Raw genomic sequence first — 24,933 nt, 5'->3', positions numbered from 1 at the left:
ATTTGTTCTAAATTGAATTTCAGTAGGATGTGGATGCTAAAATAAATTCTGCATTGTTTTCAATTTTTTGATATTTACTAAAATTATTTGGAGGGAATTTTGGAGTCTCAAAATAAGGTTGGTTCTGTCGATTCTTCTCTGTACAATTAGGAATACATATCAACACAAGAATACATTTCACTGTTCAATGTTGCTCTCAAATCCGAATGTACGAGTATATCAATCATTAGGGATCTAGACAGATAATCCACAACAGCACTTAATGACTCTATACTTTCAATATTACTTTTGTACCCTGCTGTTCTCTCAATGTTACAAGACATAAACCAATCTGTACTTCCCTTAAATGTATTTAATGGAGTCTGATATGTTACAAGACATAAACCAACCTTTGCTTCCCTTAAATGTATTGAACGGAGTCTGATGTCAGATTTGTATACTGTAAAGGCTGAACTGAGGGCTAGGAGCCAGGTTCAGTGTGGTGCTACCCACCATACGTTTCTAGACTTAAGCTGTTTTGACCTTTACTTTCATCACGTCTTCTCACCATATTTATTTTGTTAGAATTCAGTATTGGTGTGGACTCCACTCCTTCCCCTATGTATACATTTAGTCTCATGAATATTCACATGGCAAACATGTTTCAAAGTAGATTGTCATCTAGTTTGTTGGTGGATATCGTCTTTTGACATGCAGCTCATATTTCTATAGCAAGAGACATTCGAAGGGGAGTATTTCATTTGGGAAGTGTGTCAATCATAAATACCACAGTGAATACTGTACAATCTAATATGATTTATATCAGATGCAGCTTTGTGGGGAAATAAGCTTATTAAGCATAAACCAGCTATCTGTGCTTAGTGCCCCAGGGAAATACATATGTGTAGCAGTGCTGTGCAGGTGAGCAAAAAAGAGTAGTGAATGTACAGAGTGTAGAAGAAGAATAGTTTCTCAGACTGAATCAGGTGGCAACCAATTTTAACACAGGATACTCACAAGCCTATACGTATTACAAATGTTGGCGTTTGTTTCATCCACTTTTGTGACTGGACAAGCTTTCTTCAGTGACTTGAAGTGGCGTGGTGCTTCTAGATCCTTGGACTGTGGTGCAATCAAAATGGGCATTTTACAATCCTAAGAGACAATCAAATGATAAATACATTAGAGATTTGAAAAAGAGTACACACCAACACCAACATCACTGCTAGAGTTTTCAATAAATAATCTGCATACACAATACCAATAATACCAAAAATACAAGAAAACAGTTACAAAATGGCAATCTTCTTGACTATCAAAGACTAGTGACATATTTGACAAATACAGTCCAAGGGTCCTCCTTCTTGGATCAGTTTGGTAACCACTGCTGGTACTCGATTGTGGCTGAAAGAAAACAGGACTAAATAGGCTCTTTTAGACAAGAACAAATGGCAGCCTGTTTCATGCATGTTAAACATCCACTATAAGAAGCCTACATGAGGCAACCAAAGAAGGGACACCCCTACAATTAAATTGTTTTTGAAAATGTTTTCATTTACCCTGCACCTTGACAATCCCTTTTTCGGGGAGGGGGGAGTACTCAAGAACAGACACCATGAATATTGTTGCCAAATCACCTCCAGTCTTCACTGCGTACTGTTGTGTTGTATTATTCTAGTAGTACTGTGACTAAAGGAAAAACACTGGTAGGGAAGATTACATTCAAATAATGCTACTTTTATCAGTGATTGACTTTCTCTATCTTAAAACATTCTTATTTTAGTTACAAAGAAATAAATGGTCCATGCAAAGTGTTATCTTAACAGCAGATGATCAATGTCAGAGGCAGATTGTGGTGCTAGGGCAGTGGGGTGACCAAGAGGGGGCACAAGAATTTTAAATAATTGAAGGATAGTGGCAGCATACGAACATTTTGAGTGTCAGGCCTAAATATGTTTATGTTTATTTAGTTTATACAGCGCTTTAATCCAAAAGCGCTTTACAATATAACAACAAGGTACAATGATGGAAGAAGCAAGTTGACAATCATGATACAAACCATTGATTCAATATGTAGAACAGTTTCCTTGGAAAGTGGAGGTGAGGGAACAGAGAGAAGGAAGGGAGAGGAGGTAGTAAAGGAAGAGGAGCAATAAAGTAAAATATGTGATATAAAATCAAGTTGATGTGAGAAGGGAGGGAAAAGGGAAGGTGTGAGGGACAGGGAGATGGAGAGGAGGGATGGTAGAAGGTCAAGGGGGGAGTGAAGAAGAAGGGCTTTCAAGGAGGTGCGGAAGGAGGTGTAGGCGGGGATAGAGAGAGGTTAGGAGTTCCAGTGTAGGGGGGCTAAGAGCTGAAAGGAACAGAAGTGAGAGGCTGCACATGGTGATGGGCGTACAGCGACTAAGAAGAGGTCAGCAGAGCGGAGAGAACGAGAGGGAGTGTAAAATGAGGGAAGAGAAGAGAGAAAGGAGGGAGCAAGGTCGTGGAGTGATTCGAAGACCAGACAGAGGAATTGGAATTTAAGTTGGGGGGGGGGGGAAGCCAGCCAAGTTGAGAGAGCGAGGAGGAAATATAGTCACGAGGGCCGAGTAGACAGAGAGTACGGATAGAGGAGTGGTTGATGGATTTGAATGGGGTCAGATGAGAGGCAGGAAGTCCAAAGAGGAGAGAAGTATTTTGTATTTATTTTATTTATAACGCGCAGACCATCAGGCCCGGAGGCATCAGGGCGCAATTTATACAGGTTACAGATATGCATATATACAGACATAACATTACATAATTTACACAACGACAGAAGGTGACTAAAGGAATCTATCTACATATAATACAATGCAGACCATCAGGCCCGGAGGCATCAGGGCGCAATTTATACAGGTTACAGATATGCATATATACAGACATAACATTACATAATTTACACAACGACAGAAGGTGTCTAAAGGAATCTATCTACATATAATACAATGCAGACCATCAGGCCCGGAGGCATCAGGGCGCAATTTATACAGGTTACAGATATGCATATATGCAGACATAACATTACATAATTTACACAACGACAGAAGGTGACTAAAGGAATCTATCTACATATAATACAGTGATGCCGGTGCCGCTAGGTAATAACAAAGGTCAGCAGGTCAGAGTATGTAAGACAGAGGCGCTGAGCAGGGCTTAAAGCTGGTCAAAAAGCCAAGATCTAGTATTGGCTTTGAAAGTGTTAAATGAGTCTTCAGCTCTGATTGTAGCAGGGAGGGAGTTCCATAGCTTGGAGGCTAGGACAGGGAAGCTTAAACCCCCTGCTTTTTGCAGTTTAAATCTAGGGATTGCTAGACAGTGGGACTGGGCAGTTCTTAGTGGTCGGGAGGTTGAGTGGCGCGACAGTCGACTGCCGAGGTAGATGGGGGCCTTATTAGCCAGGCATTTGTGCATAAGGGCGAGTGTTTTGAGTGAAATTCTCTGCTTGACAGGTAGCCACTTTAACTTGGTTCTAGTTTCTGTGATATGGTGGTTGCGGGGAATGTTTAGGGCGGCACGAATGGCATTGTTTTGGGTAGTTTGGAGTTTATTCAGGTTCTCTTGGCTGGTGCCTAGGTAAAGAGCACTACAGTAATCAATTTTAGCCATGATGAGGGTTCTCGCTAGTGTGACACTGTTGGAGGTAGTAAGGAATGGTCTGCAGGCTGCAATGAGTTTGCATGTGTATCCAGACACAGATCTGACAGCATTCGTTTGTCGGGTTAATGATAGTGTAGCGTCAAGGTAGAAACCTAATGTTTTAGTGTCTTTTGAGACTCGAATGTTATTACCGTCTATGGTGAATGACTGATAGGACGGTTCTAGTCTGCTCAGGCGTTGTGCAGTGCCCAAGATCAGAAGCTCCGTCTTGTCATCGTTTAGGCACAGCTGGTGTTGGGCCATCCAAGTTTGGATGACCAAGTAGACGTCATTAAGGGCCTTGGTGTCAGCTAGATAATCACCAGTGATGGGAATGAGTATCTGGGTGTCGTCCGCATAGTTAGTATAGGAGACACCCAGATAGTCAAGCACATCAAAGAGTGGTTTTGTGAAGATGTTATAAAGTGTAGGTGACACGCAAGATCCCTGAGGTACGCCACAGTGAATTGGGGAAGGGTCGGCGGCTGCGGATGGGGCAAAGACTCTCATGGATCTATTGCTCAAAAAGGATCTGATCCAGGCTGCAGCAGAGGATGAGAAGTTGGCAGCGGAGTGGAGGTGCTTGCAAAGGATCTGGTGGTTGACCAAATCGAAAGCGGCTGAAAGGTCGAGAAGTAATAGCATTGCTAGTTTGCCCTGATCCTTTAAAACCTCGATTTGGGTTTTAAGGTCTATTAAAGCAGTCTCCGTCCTGTGTCTGGGGCGGAATCCGGATTGTCGTAGACCTAGCAAGTTATTAGATTCCAAATAGTTTTGTATCTGAAGGTATGCTTGGGTCGAGGGATGGTTTTTTGAGCAATGGGATCACCCAAGCGTCCTTCAGGTTATCCGGGACAATACTGGTTTTGAAGGAAGAGTTAATGAAGGCCGTAATGAATGGGGCCAGCTCATGTGCTGAGTCCTTAATAATAGGGGCTGGGCACGGGTCACCTTGGCAGTTGGATGGTTTAATTCTTAGAATTATGTTTTCTACCTCGGCAACGGTGAGCGGTGATAATGTAAATGGTATAGTATTAGCAGTGTCTGGAGGGGGGGCCCTGGCAGGGGAAAGAGCGCGGTTGTCGCGCTTCAGGCTGTCCTGCTTATCTTTAATTTTCGCTTGCAGTGTGGAGATTTTATTTAGTAAGGCTGCTTGGATGTTGGCACACCATTTACTATCTTTCAGGCAAGTGTCAGGGGGGGCGACTGGAGTTTTAAGCTCTTTTAGGATTTTGAAGAGTTCCTTAGTGTTCGAGTCAGCTTGCATAATGCGGTTGTTAAGAGATTCCTTTTTTGCAGTGATGATAGCATCTTTATAAGAGAGTGAGGCAAGAAGGAAACCATCTTTGTGCTCGTCAGAGGGTGGCATTTCCACCGATTTTCAGCACAGCGTTTCGATTTGCGGAGTATTCTTAACTGTGGGGTGAACCATGAGTTAAGATGAGCTTGTAATTTAGCCTTCCTAAGTTTGATAGGTGCTATAGAGTCAATGGCCGTTAGCATTGTTTGGTTGTAAGTGTCTGCTAAGGAAGTAGGATCAGAGCAGGTATTGGTGGCTGCATTAAGGGTCGGGAGTAACAGTGGGAGGAGTTTCTCCTTAGTTATGTCTTTTTTGCTTCTGGTCGGGAGTGCTGGGGCTATTGGAGTCGGGGTACGTGGGGTTGCTTCAATGTTAAATGTTATGATGTGATGGTCAACACCATAAACAGGGGGTGTTGCTGAGAACCTTAATATTGCAGTTGGAGCCAGCTAACCAATCAAGTGTTCTTTGATATGGGCAGGTTCTTGAATGTACAAGGTGAGGCCGAGGTCAGTTAGTACGTTCTCCAGGTCAGTTGCCACAGGATCCTTTAGGTCACCCAGACCTAAGTTAAAGTCGCCTAGGATGATTGTGAATTATTTTTAGTATTGTCAAGGAGGAGGGTGGAAATTTCACTGGCAAAGGGCGGTGCCGGTCCGGGGGGCCTGCAGATAAGGTGCAAGGTGGCCGTTTGGTTGGGTGTGAGTGCTAATTTGACTGACAGCGACTCCGCTGATGCAAGTTTGCCATCAGGTATCACTCTTAGGTCAAGCGCATTTTTATGGATGAAAGCCACACTCCCACCTCTAGAGTGGGCAGTGGGACGGTCACATCGTGTGATACTGTAGTCAGGCGGTAGGGCCAACGCTAGTAAGGGGCCAGAAGCGGCATGAAGCCACAATGTTCCACAAATTAGTATGAGTGATGGAGCATAGTGAAGAAGCCCAAAATAATGCAGCAGTCTGATGCACCAAAGAATTAATTTGAAATATATATGGTTGTAATTGTGCATTTTACAGTGTAATGCATTTTACGCATGTTGATCATGCTGCACTCACAGTATTTGCCAACAATGCTTTTGTAAATCACTTTCCTCATTTGGTGCACAAAACATATAACACAATTGTCAATGTAAATCGCTTTTGTCATGCTGTGTATCCATTATATAGCTGCCTCTGCACTGTAAATCACTTTCATGAAGCTGCATCCACAACATATGACATAATTCACAATGTACATCACTTTCATAATGCTGCATCCACACTAAATGCTAGCATTGCACCTGTATATCACCTTCATGCTGCTGCGTGTAAAATATATGCCACAATGTCCCTATGGAAATAACTTTCATGATGCTTCACCCACAAAATAGTCCTTTGTTACCAGGGCAAATCACTTTTATGAACCTGAGCTCACAATATATGCCAGCATTTCCACGGTAAATCACTTTCATGATGCTGCACCCACAGTATATTCCAGCATCTCATCTATAAATCACGTTCATTATGCTGCACCCTTACTTTATGTCAGAATTACCAAGGTAAATCACTTACATGAAGCTGCACCCATAGTATATGCCAGCAGTCCCGCTATAAATCCCTTTCATGATGCTTCACCCTTACAGTGTAATTCACGTTCATTAAGCTAGACCCAGAATATATTATGCAGGCAGTTACAGTGTAAACAACTTGAATGATGTAGTGCCCACAATATATGCCAGCATTGTCACTGTATTTCACCCATCATGCTGGTGCATGTACCCATGCCTCCGCCAAACAAATCCCCATGCCCCTGCTCATGGTTACACACACATGCATACTCACACACTTGTTTGCCTGACAAACGCTGTGCTGCAACCAGTAGCAAAGTAACAGTAATCCACCCACTCAGTAGTTTATATGTACGTGCATTTTATATAATTATTGACAAAACATCAGTACAGCTGGGGGTTTGTGGGTGCACCCGGCAAGGAGGAGAGGAATCAGGGGGGTGGCTTGTCCCACTCCCCCTACCCAAGCAGAGTTGCTGGTAAGTAGCTTTTTTCTGAAACGTTAAGATGCAATCTTTTTTTATGGTAATTTGGACAACATGGTCATATTCCTACCATCAGAAAACCTGTGGCATTTCATAAGCATGGCTCCCACATAGCATAAAATGGCAGAAATGTGATATTTTGTGCTCAAATAGGCACTAATCATAGCGTTTCCCATTGAAATACTACATCTGGCTGCATGGCTGCTGTTACCTGCTATGTTTAACATGTATCAATGCAGACTGACGTAGTTTAATAACCTGTATTTTGTGGGCTCCATAACCTTGGTTGGAATTTTTCTAAATTCACCTGAATCTGTAATTTAGCAGAGGATCAGTGGGAGGTGGTGGTAGGGGCATGTTCGATTTTCGGTCACAAATCACAGTGGCTTTTAGTTTTTGACAATAAACTGTGAGGTGACAATTTGGTTGAAATTACCGAAATGTTGGGCACAGCAGGGGAAACCGTAACAGGCAATTGGACACGTTGCTGAATTGTGTATCGTGACGCAACCAAGTGTCTTTGTTTACAACAGTGGCGGAAGGAAAATAATGTCTGGCCTTGTTTCCGGCTCAATCCGGAAGCGGTGCTCTCTAAACTGTGGACTGCTGTGTACACTGGGTGACATGTGAGCCGCGCTGACACGAACATTAATACTACAAGAACACGCTGTACTTAGTCATTAAGTGCCCTCGTTTAATCAATCTTTTGAAGCACCTGCCTTGCCTCTTCAATTAATCGATGCAGCACGATGCAAAAAACGGACTTGCTACAATAAAAACACTGCTATTGAAGAGCGCAGTGGCAAATCAGACTCTAGCCCTTCTACTCTCCTGCTGTGTTGTTAATCAAGTCCGTACGTACAAACTAATTGCATTATCTTATTGAAAGAGTGCTTCTTCCATGTGGTGTTGTTGGACACGTTTTGTATTCATTTCCCTCTTTTCATGGACGTTTGCTGATTCGCTTCCTGTGCTGTGTTCCTTATTGTTTTGATTTTGTCAGAAGTGAAAATTACGCCTAGCGTGCACACCCCGCTTTTCACAATTCATTACTTAGCAATCGTTTTCTCATACCTCTCGTTTTCATCTCGCGGTCCTCTTAATGGGTCGACTGACAGCTACAGTTTGTTTTGCTTTTCTAATTTTATTACAAGACCATTATAATCACATGATTCCTTTATTGGGCACAAACAGTAGAAAAGAGAACAGCAACTTCTTAACAGTATTTGATAAGAATGGTATTCAAAATAATCAGGCTAGAAACAGTGTCAGAGCAACTATACATGAGAGCAACATTTGTACATATCACTTTTTAATCTCCCTCCCACTGGCATATTTTGGGCCCAAATGATCTCTGACACATGCAGGACCTGGCTCTGTGATATGCTCTTCAGTATTTCTCAACACTATTCGGTTCATTAAGAGTTTGGTGGTATCTGGGCAGTAAATCCTGATCTGGCGGTGTTGCCGCTGGATTACAAGTGGCAGTAGCAGTGTAAATCCTCATTTTATTTGTGTCCATTGGACTCAATGTGGCATTTTTGGCTGAATTACCGCAGCAGTAATTCTGCTGGGGTAATTCTGACAAATGTTGGCGGAAAACTGGCAGATTTAGCTCCAGTTCATGGTTGGAGATGAATCCTCCAACCTCCCTCCAAAGTTATAGTTGGGTGGTGCTGTAATGCGGCACTATACGGTAATACCGCCACATTTTGCCTGCACTGCCCAACTTGTAATAGGCCAGTGTGGTGTGACATAAGTGTCTTTCCAAGGATATAGATTTTCAGTCACCCGCAACATTGATGGATAGGGACTCGGTTGCCTCCTTGACCTACCCGTAATATTCTGGGTACCAGGGTTCCAGCCTGGAGCAGGCCTCATCAAATGGATGTCCCCTCGGTCACTCAGTCAAATGAGCACCCGGGTTTAAGCTTGAACAATGTTATTTTGAAAGTGCTCAAGAAACAGTGTATTTAACACCAAAGGTATTTATGCATTTATAATGTATTGCTTTTATTTATCCCCTGATTGTTTTCAGGTATGTTTTCCGTAGTGTTTTTTGGGGGGCTGGGAGGGCTGAATGTGGTATGCAGGATAAGTGTGTATGTGTTTAGTTATACATATTTATGTTTGTATAGTTTGTGTTCATTGACTGCTGTTTTTGAAGTATATATTGTTATTACTGTATTCATTATTTCTTGTTTTATAAGGTAGAGTATAGTGTTGTCAATGGGGCAGCATCATGTGTTTTGGGGCATGTTGTAGAAGAGACTGTCACAGCTCAATTTCCTTTTCCCATTGAAGAGCTGCAACTTCATGTCTCACAGTGTATGGGCATATTGACATGTAGTATGTTATGCAATATTATGTTAATATTGTTTTGTACTGTTAGAATCCCCATGCTAGGAGTTTCGAAGCACTGAATCCTTGACCGAGGCATATTGTGCCCCCACCTGAGGTAACCAGATTGTAGTCTGCTGAGAGGGATTGCACTTTTACAGGTTACAGTAGGTCATCTGTGCAGGAGTAGATAGATACATATTTTTGAACGCATTATTTTTGGACTCCTAACTATGTTGCATTGTCAAATCGCACTTTGTTCATGATATCAGATTGATGTTGGAATGGATGAATTTTGACGAATCTATATTATGTTTGTTGCTATGTACTTGCACTTTTTAGTGTCGTCCGCATGATTCACTCTACTAGAGTGTTGTTGGGCAAACCTGGTACACAGGTTGGCATAACATGGCTCTTCAGTCATGGTACCACAGGGAAATTCCACAAGGAAATTCTGAAATAATAATTATGGGACTTACAAGCCAACTCAGAAGGTGGCCTTTTGAGAGGTGAATGCTGTTGGTAACAAAAAGGTAGAGGGGTTGGAACGACATAATACATCAATTAACTATGTTATGTCTGGACATATATGTAAAGTAAACAATGTATGCCTTCTGTACAGCGCTTCATGCCAATCTAAGGCAATCACAGCACTGAGGCGTGGGGACCGGTGTACGTTAAAAACTTTATAAACACAATAATTTGAACCAACGCTGACCCACCCCAGACTAAATATTTTCCAGCAGCAGGAGGAAGTGTATTTTGGTTCATGTCTTCAAAAAATTTCCAAATGCCTTTTTACTTTAAGGGTTTTCTAGAGAGAGCTAGGATTAGCATGCAATCTTATGTTTACTACACACAAGATGTGAATCCTGAGTTTTGGAAGGTGGTTGAAACAGCGTCCCATTCTGTAAACAGAGACACCATGCACTTCTTGATGCACATATATTCCCTCCCCAAAGCACTAGCTTCCCCTCCTCCGCTCACACCAGGATTAGTGCTGAGTTGAGGTGTAGAGTTTTCAGCCCATCCAGGGCAATAAAGGGGATTTGGTGCTGTGCATTGTAATGCCTTCCCTGCGCAGTGTGACAAGGCATTTCTTCAAGCATATACACATGTATATTCCTGTGCTACCCTGTAACATCAGTGCATTATTATTATAGTATTTGTTGAGCACGGACCTAGCTTCGAGAAGCAACGGATACAGAGTTGAGGGCCTGCCTGGTCTACCCTAATAAAAAGGGTGACCGAGGTTCAAACCAAGTGACTGCAAAATCTAATAGTCAAACCTTTAATCAGCTGTATGACTCCTGTAAATGCGTATATGCATTGCCGGGGCTCTCTAGCAGCCACCCCTCTTATAAGCAGAGAACACACGGCTCCATAAGAACTAATAGTATCAATCTACAATGTTGCTGGGTGGCAGAGAGACCATTGGCCCTTGCAACAAATTATATCCCTACGTGAAAAATGACTCTGGATTGGGTAGAATGTGTCCCCCCATCGCAGGACCCTGGACAGTTACCAGAATATGTCTACCCTTCCAAGGCAATGGGAAGGAACATGGAGGTGCGATGCGTTCTCTCATGTTGCCATCTCTGATCAAAATTTATGAATACCATCATTTAGTTTTGCCTTGCTCATAGTTTTATGAACCCCGTTTAAATATCCCTTAAACTGTGCCCACCTCCTTTAAATAGGATTTTAGTCTGTTGGACCAGGCATATCCCAAACCCCAGAAAAACTCTGTCTCTCAATGAATCTTTTAGCAGTAGAATGTTTTGGATTATTGTCTTGTAGTTTTTGGGTGGTTTGCGAGTAAAGTCTTTTCACACATGGGATCAGTTACCCAAAGACAATATGCTCCTTGAAGGAGGCTGTGCCCATTATACCCTCAAAGATGACTGTAGGCAATTCTTGTAGATGCCCACCCGGACATACACCTCTACTGGCTGCTTTAACTGTGGTTTATTAGACAGGTGCCCTCACTTCTGAAATGCAGTCCTGTTGATGTTCTCAAGAACGAAGGATGTCTCATCCATAAACCGCATGTTTTTGAAGTCCTCATCTTTTTTGATCCATTGATTTGCATGAAGCACCCACTTTTCCATGTTAACATCAAAGATCATAGGTCACATACTAAAACATAATAGAAACACACCATTACTGCACTGGATGCACACATGCAATGCACTCAACCCTAATTCTCCCCTTCTGAAATCTTCTGTCCTTCTCCCCCTATCCATTAAGTCCTCCAATAGCCACACAATCTTACTTGTAACCCAGAGAGTGTTGTTAGGTAAGACATTCATATCTATGATACATCTTCCTGACTTGTGTCAACCCCATAACATTTTGCATTGACTAGGTAACTATTTTACTTTGTCCCTAGGTGAAGGGGAATATTTTTCCCCTCTCACCAAGTCTTTTACTCTATTTATAGGTGACCTTTTTAGGTCTCTCCATGGTGTAGGGTTTAAGTTATGGTTTTCTACAACTTTTGGGCTTAGGCTGGGTTGCCCTTTGGGCTCCCCTCTTAATTTATCTTTCGTGTTCTTGGGTGAACTACAGTTCCCAAGTAGTAAAGAGGAAATTTCATCCACCTTTACATGTTATATAGTGAGCCAGCACATCCCACCTTATGTGTAGATCTGGGGGATACAATGCATCCCTCTTCTTACTTACCTGTAACATTTTTCTTACAGCTGCACGTTTGCTTGAATGGCTGGTGGTAGTGGTTTTACCTTTATGAATTTTTGTCATTTTTACTCGCAGGCTGTGAATTCAGCCTTGGTAATGCACAGAAGGGCCACCCTTTTTCTAAAATGGTGGGATCCTTCTAGTTTCTGAGGTCATTCCAGGCGGGACACCCTCAGTGGGAGTTTTATCTTTGGCGGGAATCCTTTTTATTCCCCTCCACAACTCCAGAGTGTCTGAGAAGGTAGGAAGCGAGGGAGGAGTACAAAACTCTGCAGCCCTTTGTCTTTCACCTTGCCTGAAAGGAGCCCAGTCTCAATGGTGGGGGGGTGGGGTGGGTGGCTGTCCTGATTCGACAGCCAGCCCACCCCTTTCTGTAAAATGCAGGGTGAGATTTCAGAAGTTGAGCTTTTCCTGTGAAATACTCTGAACCTGCTGACAAGTCGATCAGTGGAGCTGAAACTCAAGAGGAAGATGAAGAAAGGACAGCTGTATCGATTTCCAGTGACCAGAGACCCTGCTGTGTAATCAGAGGCTTTTGTAACCCTTTGTTCCAATCAACCCGGGGATGCCAAAAAGGATGACCCCGACTGAGAACCTGTTGTGCTGCAACCTTGCTGGGCTGCAATACCCTAGTACACTGGGAACTCAAGCCATTGTGTGGTGCATGGTCTTCCAAATTCCAAATTGAGCTGAAACTTTGGTTGCTTCCTTTTAGCTCTCCAGAGACCCGATTTAAGTCCTTGGAGTCCCCTCACCAGAGTGCTGGACCAGATGAGAGACGAGAATTCGACCAGTGATATTCAGTCTTCTCCTGGCTCCTGAAAAGGGCATCAAAACCACAGAGTCGCAACCAGCCATGAAGAAACTCTTGCCTTGAGCCTTACTTGTTGATCCCTGCTGCAAAATCCCTTCCAGTGTCTTTAGTCTTCATGACAAGGAATTCATCGACCAGCTTTTTGGCTGCAGATCCTGAAGTCTCCCCTGCTGCAAACACTTCTTCTGTGCTGAGGTACTGTGTTGGCTGGAGTATTAACTTACCTTAAGCCTGTGTGATTTCTGTATAGCTTTGGGGTGTTTCTTGTGCTTGGGAGGTCTCTCATCCAGTTCTCTCAGGCCCACTGCTGCAATCCTCCAAGTGTGTCTTCACAAAAGTTCCTGGACCCTAACTAATTATATAGCGAAATACTTGTTTGAAGAGACTTCCTCAGGAACTCTGACTTTCCCTGCCACTGACCCTATCTCACCCTGCCTAAAGCTGGCTCCTAGACCACTAGGGTCCCTCTTCTACCTCTGAGAGAACTCATGTAATAGACTAGGGAAGGACTGGATAAGAAAAAGATGCTGCCTTGAAAAGTATGCCCCTCTGAGAGTTAGCAGTTACAAAAGTTCTTACTTACCTTGACTGTGTTTTGCCATTCTAAAAAGTATGTATACTGTTATTTTACTCACCTGTGAATTGGTAATGCCTACTTTCAAAAGTAATGCTGTTGGCTTCACTTCATTATTTCTTTCAGAATATTAGTGTGTACGTTTAGTAACTGGGTCTTGCTTCCCCTGACCTGCTGTATAGCCTGTCTAGAATAAGTCTGCCTTGGGTTTTATTTACCTTGAATAGCTGTGTGCCATCCAAAAATAAGTTAAAGAGTTATTGCTTACCTTAGTCTGTGTTCCACTGATCTGAAAACCAACTGCAAAAGTATATTGCATGCTTAGGTTTTACCTGCCTAGAATAGCTGTGTGCCATTCTTAAAAAGTGTCCTGTAGGGTCAGCTGACCTTAGTCTGCTCGGTGCAATCCTAAATTAGTTTAGAAAGTTATTACCTTAGTTTGTGTTCCACTGGTCTGAAAAGCAACTGTAATTGTGTATTACACCATAAGGTCTTACTCACCTGGCATTACTATGTGTTATCCTGAATGTAGTTATATGTTTATACTGTTCCATGAATTTGTGTTCCACTATTCAGAAACGTATCCTGGTAACAGGGTTGCTTTACTAAAGTGATTGCTAAACTGAGAGTCACTGCATGACAGAGAGGGTCTACTACCCTTGACTTACTGTAAAGTAATCTAAAAGTAACAGATGGTTTTACTCCCAATGAATAGGTATGTCCTATACTAAATGTGTTTAATAAGATCTGACGTCCCTAGAATTACTGTTAGTTATTCTGAAGAAGGTTCATGATATGATATGTCATTTATAAAGCGCCTATACACAAGTGTTTCAAGGCGAGACAAGATAAGGTAGGGAAGGCAGAGGGCGGGCACGACAAACAAACTTACTAGGCTTTGTGTCATTCAGATCATGCAAGTGCGACAGTGCAAAGTGCAGGAGGGAAGGGAGAGGAGTAAGTGCCATGGGGAGGGAGGTGGGAAGTGCAATCAGGGCAGCAATTGCTCTGAGTAAGTACAGCCAGGGCAGCGCTGCTCTGGGAAGTGCAAGAAGGCAGGGGACTGTACAGATACAGCCCCTAAGTGCACGGTAGGCCCAGTGGCAGTGCAGAGGAGACTGATCATGGAGGGGTCTGGTACCAAGTGAGGCTCTCAGGGTAGCTAGGCAACTGGTCGGCGCAGCAGTCAGGTAGGTCAGCAGGAGATGAGAGAGAGAAAACAGACAAGAAAAGGAAGGTCTTGAGCTGCTTCTGGAAATTCAGGTGGTCCGGCTCACGTTTAAGAGAGCCAGGGAGGCCATTACAGAGAGAGGAACCTGCAGAGGAGAGGAATCTACACCCCATTCTCTGCCTGGAGAAGCGTCTGACCCTTAGAGAGTTGGAGGTAGCTGACCGAAGGGCTCAGGAAGGAAGGTATTTTGGAAAAGAGAATTGGATGTAATTCGGGCCCCGGCCCCAGAAAGCAGTTTGGATGATGCAGAGGGTCTTGAACTTGATCCTTGCAACCAGCGGGAGCCAGTGTAGAGCTTTCAGGGCTGGGGAGATACAGCCCCTGGGCTTGAGGCCAAGGATAAGTCTTGCAGTCCTGTTCTGGACTAGTTGAACATGGCGGAGAGTAGAGGAAGGCAGATTGAGAAAGAGGCGATTGCAGCTGCTTAGAGAGAACCAGTGTTCTAGAGACAGTGAGCTTCTGGGGGAAAGTGAGAAAAGGAAGAATATCTTTTACCTAAAAAGGGAGGTGCAGCCGGTAGTGGGCCTTCTTGGCAAGGTCTGTGATGTGAGGAGAGAATGAGAGAGTGGAGTCGAAGATGACACCAAAGTTTTTTGACTCACAGGAAGAGGGCCCAAGCAGGGCGGCCAGAGTGAATGGGGGAAAGCGTTAGCAGGGGTCCCAATGAGAAGGATCTTAGTTTTACTGGTATTAAGGCAGAGAACGTTGGAGATGCACCCCTCCTGAATCACAGATAGAGAAGAGGCTGAGGGGAGCCTTAAGGAGAGCTGCGTGTCATCCGCATAACACTGAAAGTTAGAGGACAAGGTAGCGATCAGGTGGGCCAAAGGGGCCAAGTAGAAATTTAAGAGCCTGGGTGAGAGGGTAGAGCCTGGGGAACACCACATGTGGAGAGAGAGGTGGAAGAGAGAAAGAACCCAAGTTGGACCTGGGAGGGTTGATCCAGAAGGAAGGAGCCACTCCAGGGCCTGATCTGTGATGCCCAGGCTCTTGCAGAGCCGATTGTTTAGGATGGCATGATTGTCCATGTCAAAAGCAGAGAAGAGGTCTTAGAGGATGAGGACAGAAGGAAGGCTGGAGTCAAGATTAGAGAGCATATCTTCACAGGTGTTCAGGAGAGTTGTTTCCGTGCCTCTGGCTGATCTGAAGCCAGACTGATGGTCGTGGAGGCATTCAGCAGATTCGGTGTGGTGAGTAAGCAGGGAGATGGCCAGATTTTCCAGGAGTTTGCTCAGGAAAGGAGTGATAGAGATTGGGCAGTAGTTTACCAGGCAGGTAGGATCAGCTGAAGGCTTTTAAAGGAGGGGTTGCACAAAGGAGTGCTTGAGGAGAGAGGGGAAAGATCCAGTGGCAAAAGAGTGATTGCAGAAATCGGCCAAGGCTGGAGCGAGGGTGTCGATGTGGTCCTTGATGGTTCTGGAGGAGCAGGGAAGCACCTGTTTGGACGACACTTTCATAGATTGGACTTGTCTGAAAACATCATCAGGTGTTGAAGAGAAAGAGGAGAAAGGAGGAGGAGTGGTGGAGGCAGCCAGAGGGACCTGAGAGAGGCAGATGGAGAGGATGAGGAAAGTGAGGACAGGATGTCCTGAGTTTTAGTGGTGCAGTGAGAGGCCAGTCCCGTACTGAGGACCTTGGAGGGAACAGGGGAGGTGGAGACTGCAGAAGGATTGGCCAGCTCCTTGCAGATTTTAAAGAGTTCAGAAATGGTTCATTGGCTTCGATGTGGACTCTTTTCTTGGACAGGACAGAGAGTCTGTATTGCCTTTGGAGCAGGCGGCAGGCCAGTGTGTCAGAGAACACGCCCAAAGCCCTCCACTTTCTCTCAGCCGCCCTGCACTTGAGTTTCAGGGTAGGGAGGTGGGAGTCATACCAAGAGTTGCACTTGGCAGTAGACTTCAGACAGATTCTCATGGCAGGGGCAAGGAAGTCCATAGGGTATCCAATGGAAAAATCGAAAAGAAATTGAACGGGAGAAAATGCCGAGTTCGGCACTGTAAAAAAGAACGTAAAAAAAAAGGTTGAGTATGGGGAGTGGGATTTGCGGGGTGTCCCCTACTCCCCTACTCAACATTAATGGAATTGAGGGGTGGTGGGGGTGTCCCCCGCTTCCATAAAAAGGAAAGCGGGGGACAAATAATGTTTTTTTTTTAAAGAACAAAAAAGCACCCTGCACTGGAAGTTCTGCCTCTCATTGGGGAGGCGGTACTCACGTTGCAGGGAAACTGCCATGCAGAGGAACAGCAGGTAAGTGAGCCGCTGAGGTATGTTTGGATGGTAGGGAGTGGAAGGTGGGGGAATGGCGGGCGGGGTGATGTACATGATTATTTCATTACAAGTATTTCAAATTCGTCATTTTTGAATTCTACATGTTCGTATACGAAATAATCACGTACATCCAGTCCAGAGTGTTGGAGATAGCAAGATGTAGGTTATAGAGGGCTGTGTCAGAGTGTGAGTCAGCTGCAGAAGTAGAAGGTGCAGAGAAAGTAGAGGCAAACGCATCCAATGACACACCCTTCATGGGCCGGATGACTGAGAAGGTAGATGGCAGTGCTGGGGTGGGCTTCGTCTGAGGGACAGAGAATTTCAAATGAGAGGAAAGCAGGAAGTGGTCAGCCCAAGAGGGAGGAGTGGTGAGAGGGTTAAAAAGGGGGATATCAGAGGAGATGAGAACATCCAAGGTGTGTCTGGCAGAGTGTGTCGGACCAGAGGGTAGAATGGAGAGAGAGAGAGTGTCGCAGAGGTTGCAGAGGTTGCGGAAGAGCCCAGAGGAGGTATTCGAAGCATCCAGGTGGATGTTGAAGTTTCCAAGGAGGAGAAGGTGAGAGGAAGAGGCAAGGAGAGAAGAGGAGAGGACAGCCCACTCTCAGAGGAAGAGGGTGCCCTGGCCAGTTCTTTACCGTAGTGTAAGATTGCACATGGTAAGCTCAGTGATGTGTTCTTATGACATCATTACTGCCATTTCTTTTAAGTATAGCATTAAAAGCTTTTGTAATTAATTATTTCCACTCTGAGATCACACACTATCTGAACCATGTACCTCTTGTCATTTTCTTGACAGAGACCAACAGGACACCTCTTCCCTCAACCAGTTCCACTGTCCCGATGAAGGCCAACCACATACAAGCTTTATTAAACAGCTTTCCCCTTTTGGCCGAAAAACAGTAGTGTTGACAACCCTTTTCTTGTACCAGTGTCCATCACCAACACTGTTATTTGTGCACTGTGAACTTGTGTTGTGCTCACATGTTATCTGTAAACTGAATTCCATAGATTTCGTCAACTCCAGATAATTTGACTGGACTGTACCTATGTGTATTTCGTACAAAGCTGTATAAGTTAACAGCATAGTTGTTGTTTTCTGACGAACAAATGTGCATTAAAAGCTCGAGCCAAAGCTTTCTTAACCCTCACAACATTTGAGAAAAATGTTTTTTTGCATGTAGGGGAATAACCATGAAAGTGTGTGGTTTCACTCGCCCTGATTATTGTGTTATTGTATAACTAATATGAATACCATACATCGATGCATTCATGTTAACAGTGCACACATGTAGGGGTGCTTTTTACCAACGCCAGTTTATATAGGAGACAGATCTAACCTGCATTTTTCCATTATAAAACCAGGGCTCCAAGTCCCAAAATGCAAAGCAAAAACCAGGACTGGGTAGACTAATAAGGATTGGAATGGATAACACTGGCAAAGTACAATATATGTATATCAGAAATACTTCACATAAGCATATCACAAACATCACACAACCACTCCCACTACCACCGTCCACTCAGGGCACATGTAAAGTCTATATCACAGTCTACCATTCCCAACTGAGAGCTTTGTGTGCATAATCGATAACTCCATAATTTCTTTCAGTGATGAGAGGACAGCAGAGATTTGAGCTGACTCACGGGTCACTCATCTTCATTAATCAAAGCATCTCTGATCTCACACAGGTGGAAAATTCAGAGAGTGATAAGACATTTATGAATTGAGTATTGGATTACCCAGTAGCAAAAACGCTCCTTCTGCTTGTCAATTATCTCTGGGCTGATGAGTATAGTCTTAGCAGGCAGATTAGGTACAGCACCGGCAGACAGTCAAGTGGCTCCTGAGGTGCAATATACAATTCATATATGTGTTGTCATTTATAAAATGGGAGTCTTTAAATGGGGTAGGATGGAAAAGAGTACAGAGGACATGTACAACTCTGCAGTTTAGGTATTTAATAGAGTACCATCATAAGCACAGCCATCAATGATTTGCACCTTAATCAGAGCCTATTGACTGTATTCATCCCAGGTAGGCAGAAATGTCAATGTGAAAACAAACACCTTTCAAGTTGTCAGGGGTGATAACTCTGTATGAAGTTAACATCTCAAAGTCAGTGGTCACTCTAAGCACACTGCAACCAAACCTAAAATTCAATGGAACACATGTTAAAAAGGCAGCCCAAAAAGTAACATGCATTTCAATAAAAAGACACTGATAGACTGTTCAGAAGTATGCCGTGATAATCAAGTGGCAAGTGGTAATGGATTTACTGCGACCCAAAATCAGCCCGACTTTGCCCCTGTGACAAATGATTGCCCTTGAGAAAGATCCCACACTATCATTAGGGATTGAAATATATATGGTTTGGTCTGTGGACATACTCGTGATTTATGTGCTGTATATATTGTATGCTTTTTGTCACCTTTTATTCTTTTTTCATTGCTTTCAATGTTATATGTTCATAAGTTCATTTAGTGTTCAAAATGCTGTTCACCAATTACTGCTCTCTGATATTTTGTTCATACTAAAGAATATAAAGTGTCAGTCAATAAGGAAACAAATGTGCTCCTTCTGGGTTCTTTTACAGGATTTGAAATATTTATTTTTATTTTTATTTATTTACTAGCTTAACTACCCGGCGTCACCCGGGATTTCAATTCTCAGATTTTTAAATCTCTGATCGGTAAGTGTCACTTCAGTTTCTTCAGCAGTTTCATTCCTTCGTTGTTCAGCAGCACTAATTCTCTTCAAAGCAAGTTGTGTTTCAGTTTCTTCAGCAGTTCCATTGCTTTGTTTTTAGCAGCACAAATACTCTGATTAGTAAATCTTGCTTCAGATTCTTCACCCCTTAAATTTTTCTGTCTCAAAGAATGTTGATTTCTATCAGCGTCATGGTCTTGAGATATTCCTTCTTCAGAATTTTGATCATGTTTCAGCTTCGATGTGGGATGATGAGCACATTCTACAAATGACCTGTATATGGCAGTGTAACACCACAAAACATAATGTCGAAAAACAAAGCTGAAAAAACTAAAACAAAAAATCATCTCGGGAACGGGATGACCTATCGAGTGAGTTGCATTAATTCGGCAATGAAATACAGAATATTCCATGCTAAATTTATGACACCAGATCTCCGCATTCATGAGGAGTTACGTCCCCAAAAACGCCACATATATACAGATTTGTTTTGTATAGCGCACACAAGCCCTCATGCATCAGGGCGCTGGAGAAACACCAGTTACATGAAGCCCGAAGACAAGGATATTAGCTTAGAAGTAGTTACATTCTGTGGGGGTCGCATATGAAACTGGTACAGAGTAAGAAGGAGACCGTTAACATATAATGATGAACAGTTAATTGAACAGCCATGTTTTGAGGGCTTTGCGGAAGGCTGAGCATGAGTTCTCCTCCCTTAATGCATGTGGAAGGGAATTCCATTGCTTAGCAGCAATAACTGGGAAACTTGCTTTGATGATTCTTTGAGACAGGTAGGGTGGGGAGTTTTCGAGATACATCTGTGGATGATTTTAAGAGTCTCAAAAGTGATTATTTTGAGGATGGGGAGCAAGTGTACAGCTCTGTGAGCAGCTGATATATGTTCTGATCTAGGGATGTTCAGGGCGGTATGTAATGCATTGTTTTGGATGATTTGGAGTTTCTTCAAGTTGTGGGTTGAGGTACCGGTAAATTATACATTACAGTAGTTCAACCTAGCACCTACCACCACGCGGGCGATCGTCGGACAACTGTCTGTCGAGCGGAAGGGCCAGGCAGCGTTTAAGAGCTTAGTTGTGTAGGCTGCTAAGGAGGATATAGTGTTAATTTTACAGATTAAGGATAGTGTGGTATCAAGGTAAACTCTGAGGGTTTTGACGGCAGGAGAGACTTGGATCTGTGTGCCATCAATGTAAAAGGCAGAGTACTTAGGGTTCTGTTTTCTTAGCACGTATCAGTGGCCGATGATGAGAAGTTTTCTCATCGTTGAGGCAGAGTCCATGGGTCGCCAACCAGGCTCGGATAATGGCATAGGTGGAAATGAGCATGGCAGCATCATCAGTATAAATTCCTGAGAAGGGGAGGTGAATTTGCATGCCATCAACGCAGTTAGTGTATGCTATTCCAAGGGAGTCCAAAAGGTCAAAATGGGGTTTAGTAAATATGTTGTATAGGGTTGGCGAGATGCAGGACCTTTGAGGTACACCGCAGGTGCTAGGGGAGGGTAGTGCGCAGGCATTGTCCAGGAATACTTTCATTACCCTGCCTTCTAGGAAGGAGGCAATCCAGGATGTAGCTTCTAGGGAAAAGGCAACTGAGTGGATGAAGTGGTGGCATAGTGTCTTGCAGTCAAATAAATCAAAGGTGGCAGACAGATCTAGAAGGTGTAGTAGGGCAGGTTTCCCTGTGTCCCTGAACTCATCCATCTGGGTTTTCAGGTCAAACAGAGCTGATTCTGTACCATGCCCTGGGCATGGACGAAACTCCCAGGATGTGGTTGCTTCCAGGTGGTGTTGAATTTGGACATAAGCTGCTCTATCAAGTATTTTTAATAAGAAAGGGACAGTTGTGATAGGTCAGTAGTTGATAGGTAGGGCCGGGTCAAGTGTAATATTTTTTAGGAGAGGTAGCACCCAAGCTTCTTTGAGGCTGGAGGGTACCATGCCTGTAGTGAAGGAGGCGTTGATGATGGCTGTGATAAGCGGCATCAATGCTACAGCACAGTGGTTGATCAGAGGGGCTGGGCATGCAACCCCTTTGCATCTTGAAGACTTAAGGCCTTTTAGGATGTGTATGATATGATATGATATGATAAGTCATTTATAACGCACCTGTACACAGGTGTTTCTAGGCGCGTTTCTCGGATGTGTGGTGATTTTGTGGAAACTGAAGAGTGGAGTTTTGTGGGAGTTGAAGATGGGAGTGATGGTGAGCTTAGTGCCAGGTAGAGCCTGATTCAAGCTGCTTTGCAAATATTTTTTTGGGAGCCTGTCAATTCCTTCGACCATAGCATTTTGTATACTGTTGCACCAGGCAGGGTCTTTTGTCCGGGTGGAGGCTGGTTGGGCTAAGGCTTCCAGGTCCTTGAGGATGGTGAATAGTTATCTGCAGTTTGACGAGGTGTTAGTGATTCTAGTATTGAAGGAGGTAGCTTTGGCTTGGATGCATCAATATCATTCGTGTCTCAAAAGATACCAAAAGGTTAGGTTTCTACCTTGACGCCACACTTTCATTAACCCGACAAACGAATGCCGTCAGATCTGCGTCTGCATACACATGCAAACTCATCGCAGCTTGCAGACCTTTCCTCACTACGTCTAACAGCGTTACGCTAGCGAGAACCCTTATTATGGCTAAAATTGATTACTGCAGTGCTCTTTACCTTGGCACCAGCCAAGAGAACCTGAACAGACTTCAAACGACACAAAACAACGCCATTCGTGCTGCGCTAAACATTCCCCGACACCACCACATCACAGAAACCAGAAGTAAGCTAAATTGGCTACCTGTCAAACAGAGAATTTCACTCAAAACACTTGCCCTTACGCACAAATGTCTAGCCAACAAAGCCCCGATCTACCTTGGTAGTCGACTATCGCGCCACTCTACCTCCCGACCTCTAAGAACAGCCCAATCCCACTGTTTAGCGATCCCGAGATTTAAATTGCAAAAAGCAGGGGGCTCAAGTTTCCCTGTCTTAGCTTCCAAGTTATGGAACTCCCTCCCTGTCTCAATTAGAGCGGAAGACTCTTTCAATACCTTCAAAGCCAACACTAGATCCTGGCTTTTCAACCAGCATTAAGGCCATCTTCGCGCCTCTCCCCGACATACCCGGACCTGCCGTCCACTACTATCATCTATCGACACTGAAACTACTGTGCATATGTATATAAGATCCTCTTGCAAATATATATAATGACTCTTTGCTTGACCTGCATTTTTGGATCCCATGTTTGTAATAATGCTCTGTTATGCCTGCATTTCTGTAACCTTGTACTAATTGCGCCCTGATGCCTCCGGGCCTGCGGGTCTGCGCGTTATAAATAAAATACAATACAATACAATACAATGATTGCTTTTTTGTATTGTTTGGAGAGATTCGCAAACTTCTGCTTGAGGGCATCCGAGGGGGGTTACTTTTCAGCAGATTTTGGCAAGTTTTTTCTCACTTCTGAGAGCCACGAAGTCCTTTGTGTACCAGGTATTGGAGTGTGCAACCAAATTGTTTTTTTGGGTACTAGTCGGGCAATAGCGTCAATGGCATTGACCACAGTGTTGGTGTAGTGATCTGCTAGGTTCTTAGGGACTGAGGTGTCCCAGAGCTCTGGTTTAAGAGCGTCCAGGAAGGGAGAGAGATTTTCTTTAGTTACTTTTCTGGAGCTGCAAGTCAAGGACAGGGGTAGCTGCTTAGTGGGAGGTTTAGCTAGTTGGCCGAGGGGGATAGTGAACGTGATAATGTGGTGGTCAGACCATGGGCAGGGCGTGTTAGTTTTTATTAAGGTATGGCAGGAGAGGTCAGCTAACCAGTCCAAGACACACCCTTTGTTATGCGTAGGGTCATGAATACGTTGGGTGAAACTTAGAGCGGATAATGAGTTGGCTAGACAGGTAGATGGTAAGTCGGCAAAGTCATTGAGACCCAGATTCACGTCACCCATGATCAGCACTTGCGAGGTCGGCTTGATGTTATCAAGTAGGGCCAGCAGTAGGTCTTCTTTGAATGTGAGGATGGGGCCTGGAGGCCTGGAAGGCAGTAGACAAGATGGGAGGTGATTGTATTATTGTATTGGTGGTGGAGGTGGTCAGTATTGCTGAAAGGTTCGCTAATGTCATTGCGGGAGGTTTTGAGTTTTCTAATGCAAAGGGGGTCTTTTGCTAAGAGGGCAACTCGTCCTCCTCTGGAGTTCATCCTATCACTCCTGAAGATAGTTTAGCCTAAGGTGGGTGGCAAGGGATAGAGCCAGGCCGATGCCGCATGCAGCCAGGTTTCTGTGATTGTGAGGGCATCAAGGTTGTTTGCTATCAGGAGGTCATGGATGTCAAGGGCATGAGCAGGCAATGATCGAGCATTGATTAGTGCTAGGTGGAGGGTTGGGCTGAGGGTTCCAGTGGATGGCGACATTTGAGATATAGATGTGAGAGCCTGGGCAGGGTTACGGTCATCAATATTGGGAACATTGGCATGTAGATTGCCATGGGACGGGGAACAGGGGTACTATTGATAACATGGCAGGCAGGCGTGGAGATATTGGGCATATAGGCATCAGCTTTAGGCAAACAAACATCAATTGTCGGCATATACACATCAATTTTAGATAGCGAGGCATCCACTTTGGGCAAACACACCTCAATGATAGGCAGAGTGGCTTTAGGCAAACAAACATCAATTTTGGGCATATACGCATCAATTTTAGGCAGATAGGCATCCACTTTGGGCAAACACACATCAATGTTAGGCAGAACCTGTTGTTGTTCATTGATTGCACACTTTCTGACAGGTTTTTTTCTTGTTTAGGGTATCTTTATGCATCACCTGGCACACAACATTACTCATCAACCTCCCACATGCCATCACTTCTCCACCTCTTTGTCAGACAACGGTTCCCGCAAAAGGGGACTTACCAGGCCATTCCGACCTTGGAGGGCCCAGTAATTCCCTTTCGCGGGACCCGGACCCGGTACATCCCCATTCCCATTTGAGCCCCCATAGGCTCAATGGGAATGGGGAGGATGGTAACAATGGTCCCGTTAATAACGGGGCCGTTGCTGCCATCCGGTACTGCTCGAGGGTGCCGCTCTGCATGCATGGTCTGACCAGGTGTTCCAGAACGGCACCCGCGAGCATACTCGGAATGTTGCAGTGAGGTAAGAACCACGCCGGTAGCACTACCGGTGCCGTTGGTGCCTTACCGCAACACTCCTATTGAGGCCCAATGTTTTGTAACAATAAAACTGTAACAAAAATGGAGGTCCTGGAAATGTAGCTAATAAGCCGAAAAAGGCTGTAATTGGTATCCAGGAATATGTA

Source organism: Ambystoma mexicanum, chromosome 4p, assembly GCF_040938575.1.
Source record: "Ambystoma mexicanum isolate Mex_15411 chromosome 4p, UKY_AmexF1_1, whole genome shotgun sequence".
Classification (NCBI taxonomy): Eukaryota; Metazoa; Chordata; class Amphibia; order Caudata; family Ambystomatidae; genus Ambystoma; species Ambystoma mexicanum.
This window is presented reverse-complemented; position numbering follows the sequence as displayed.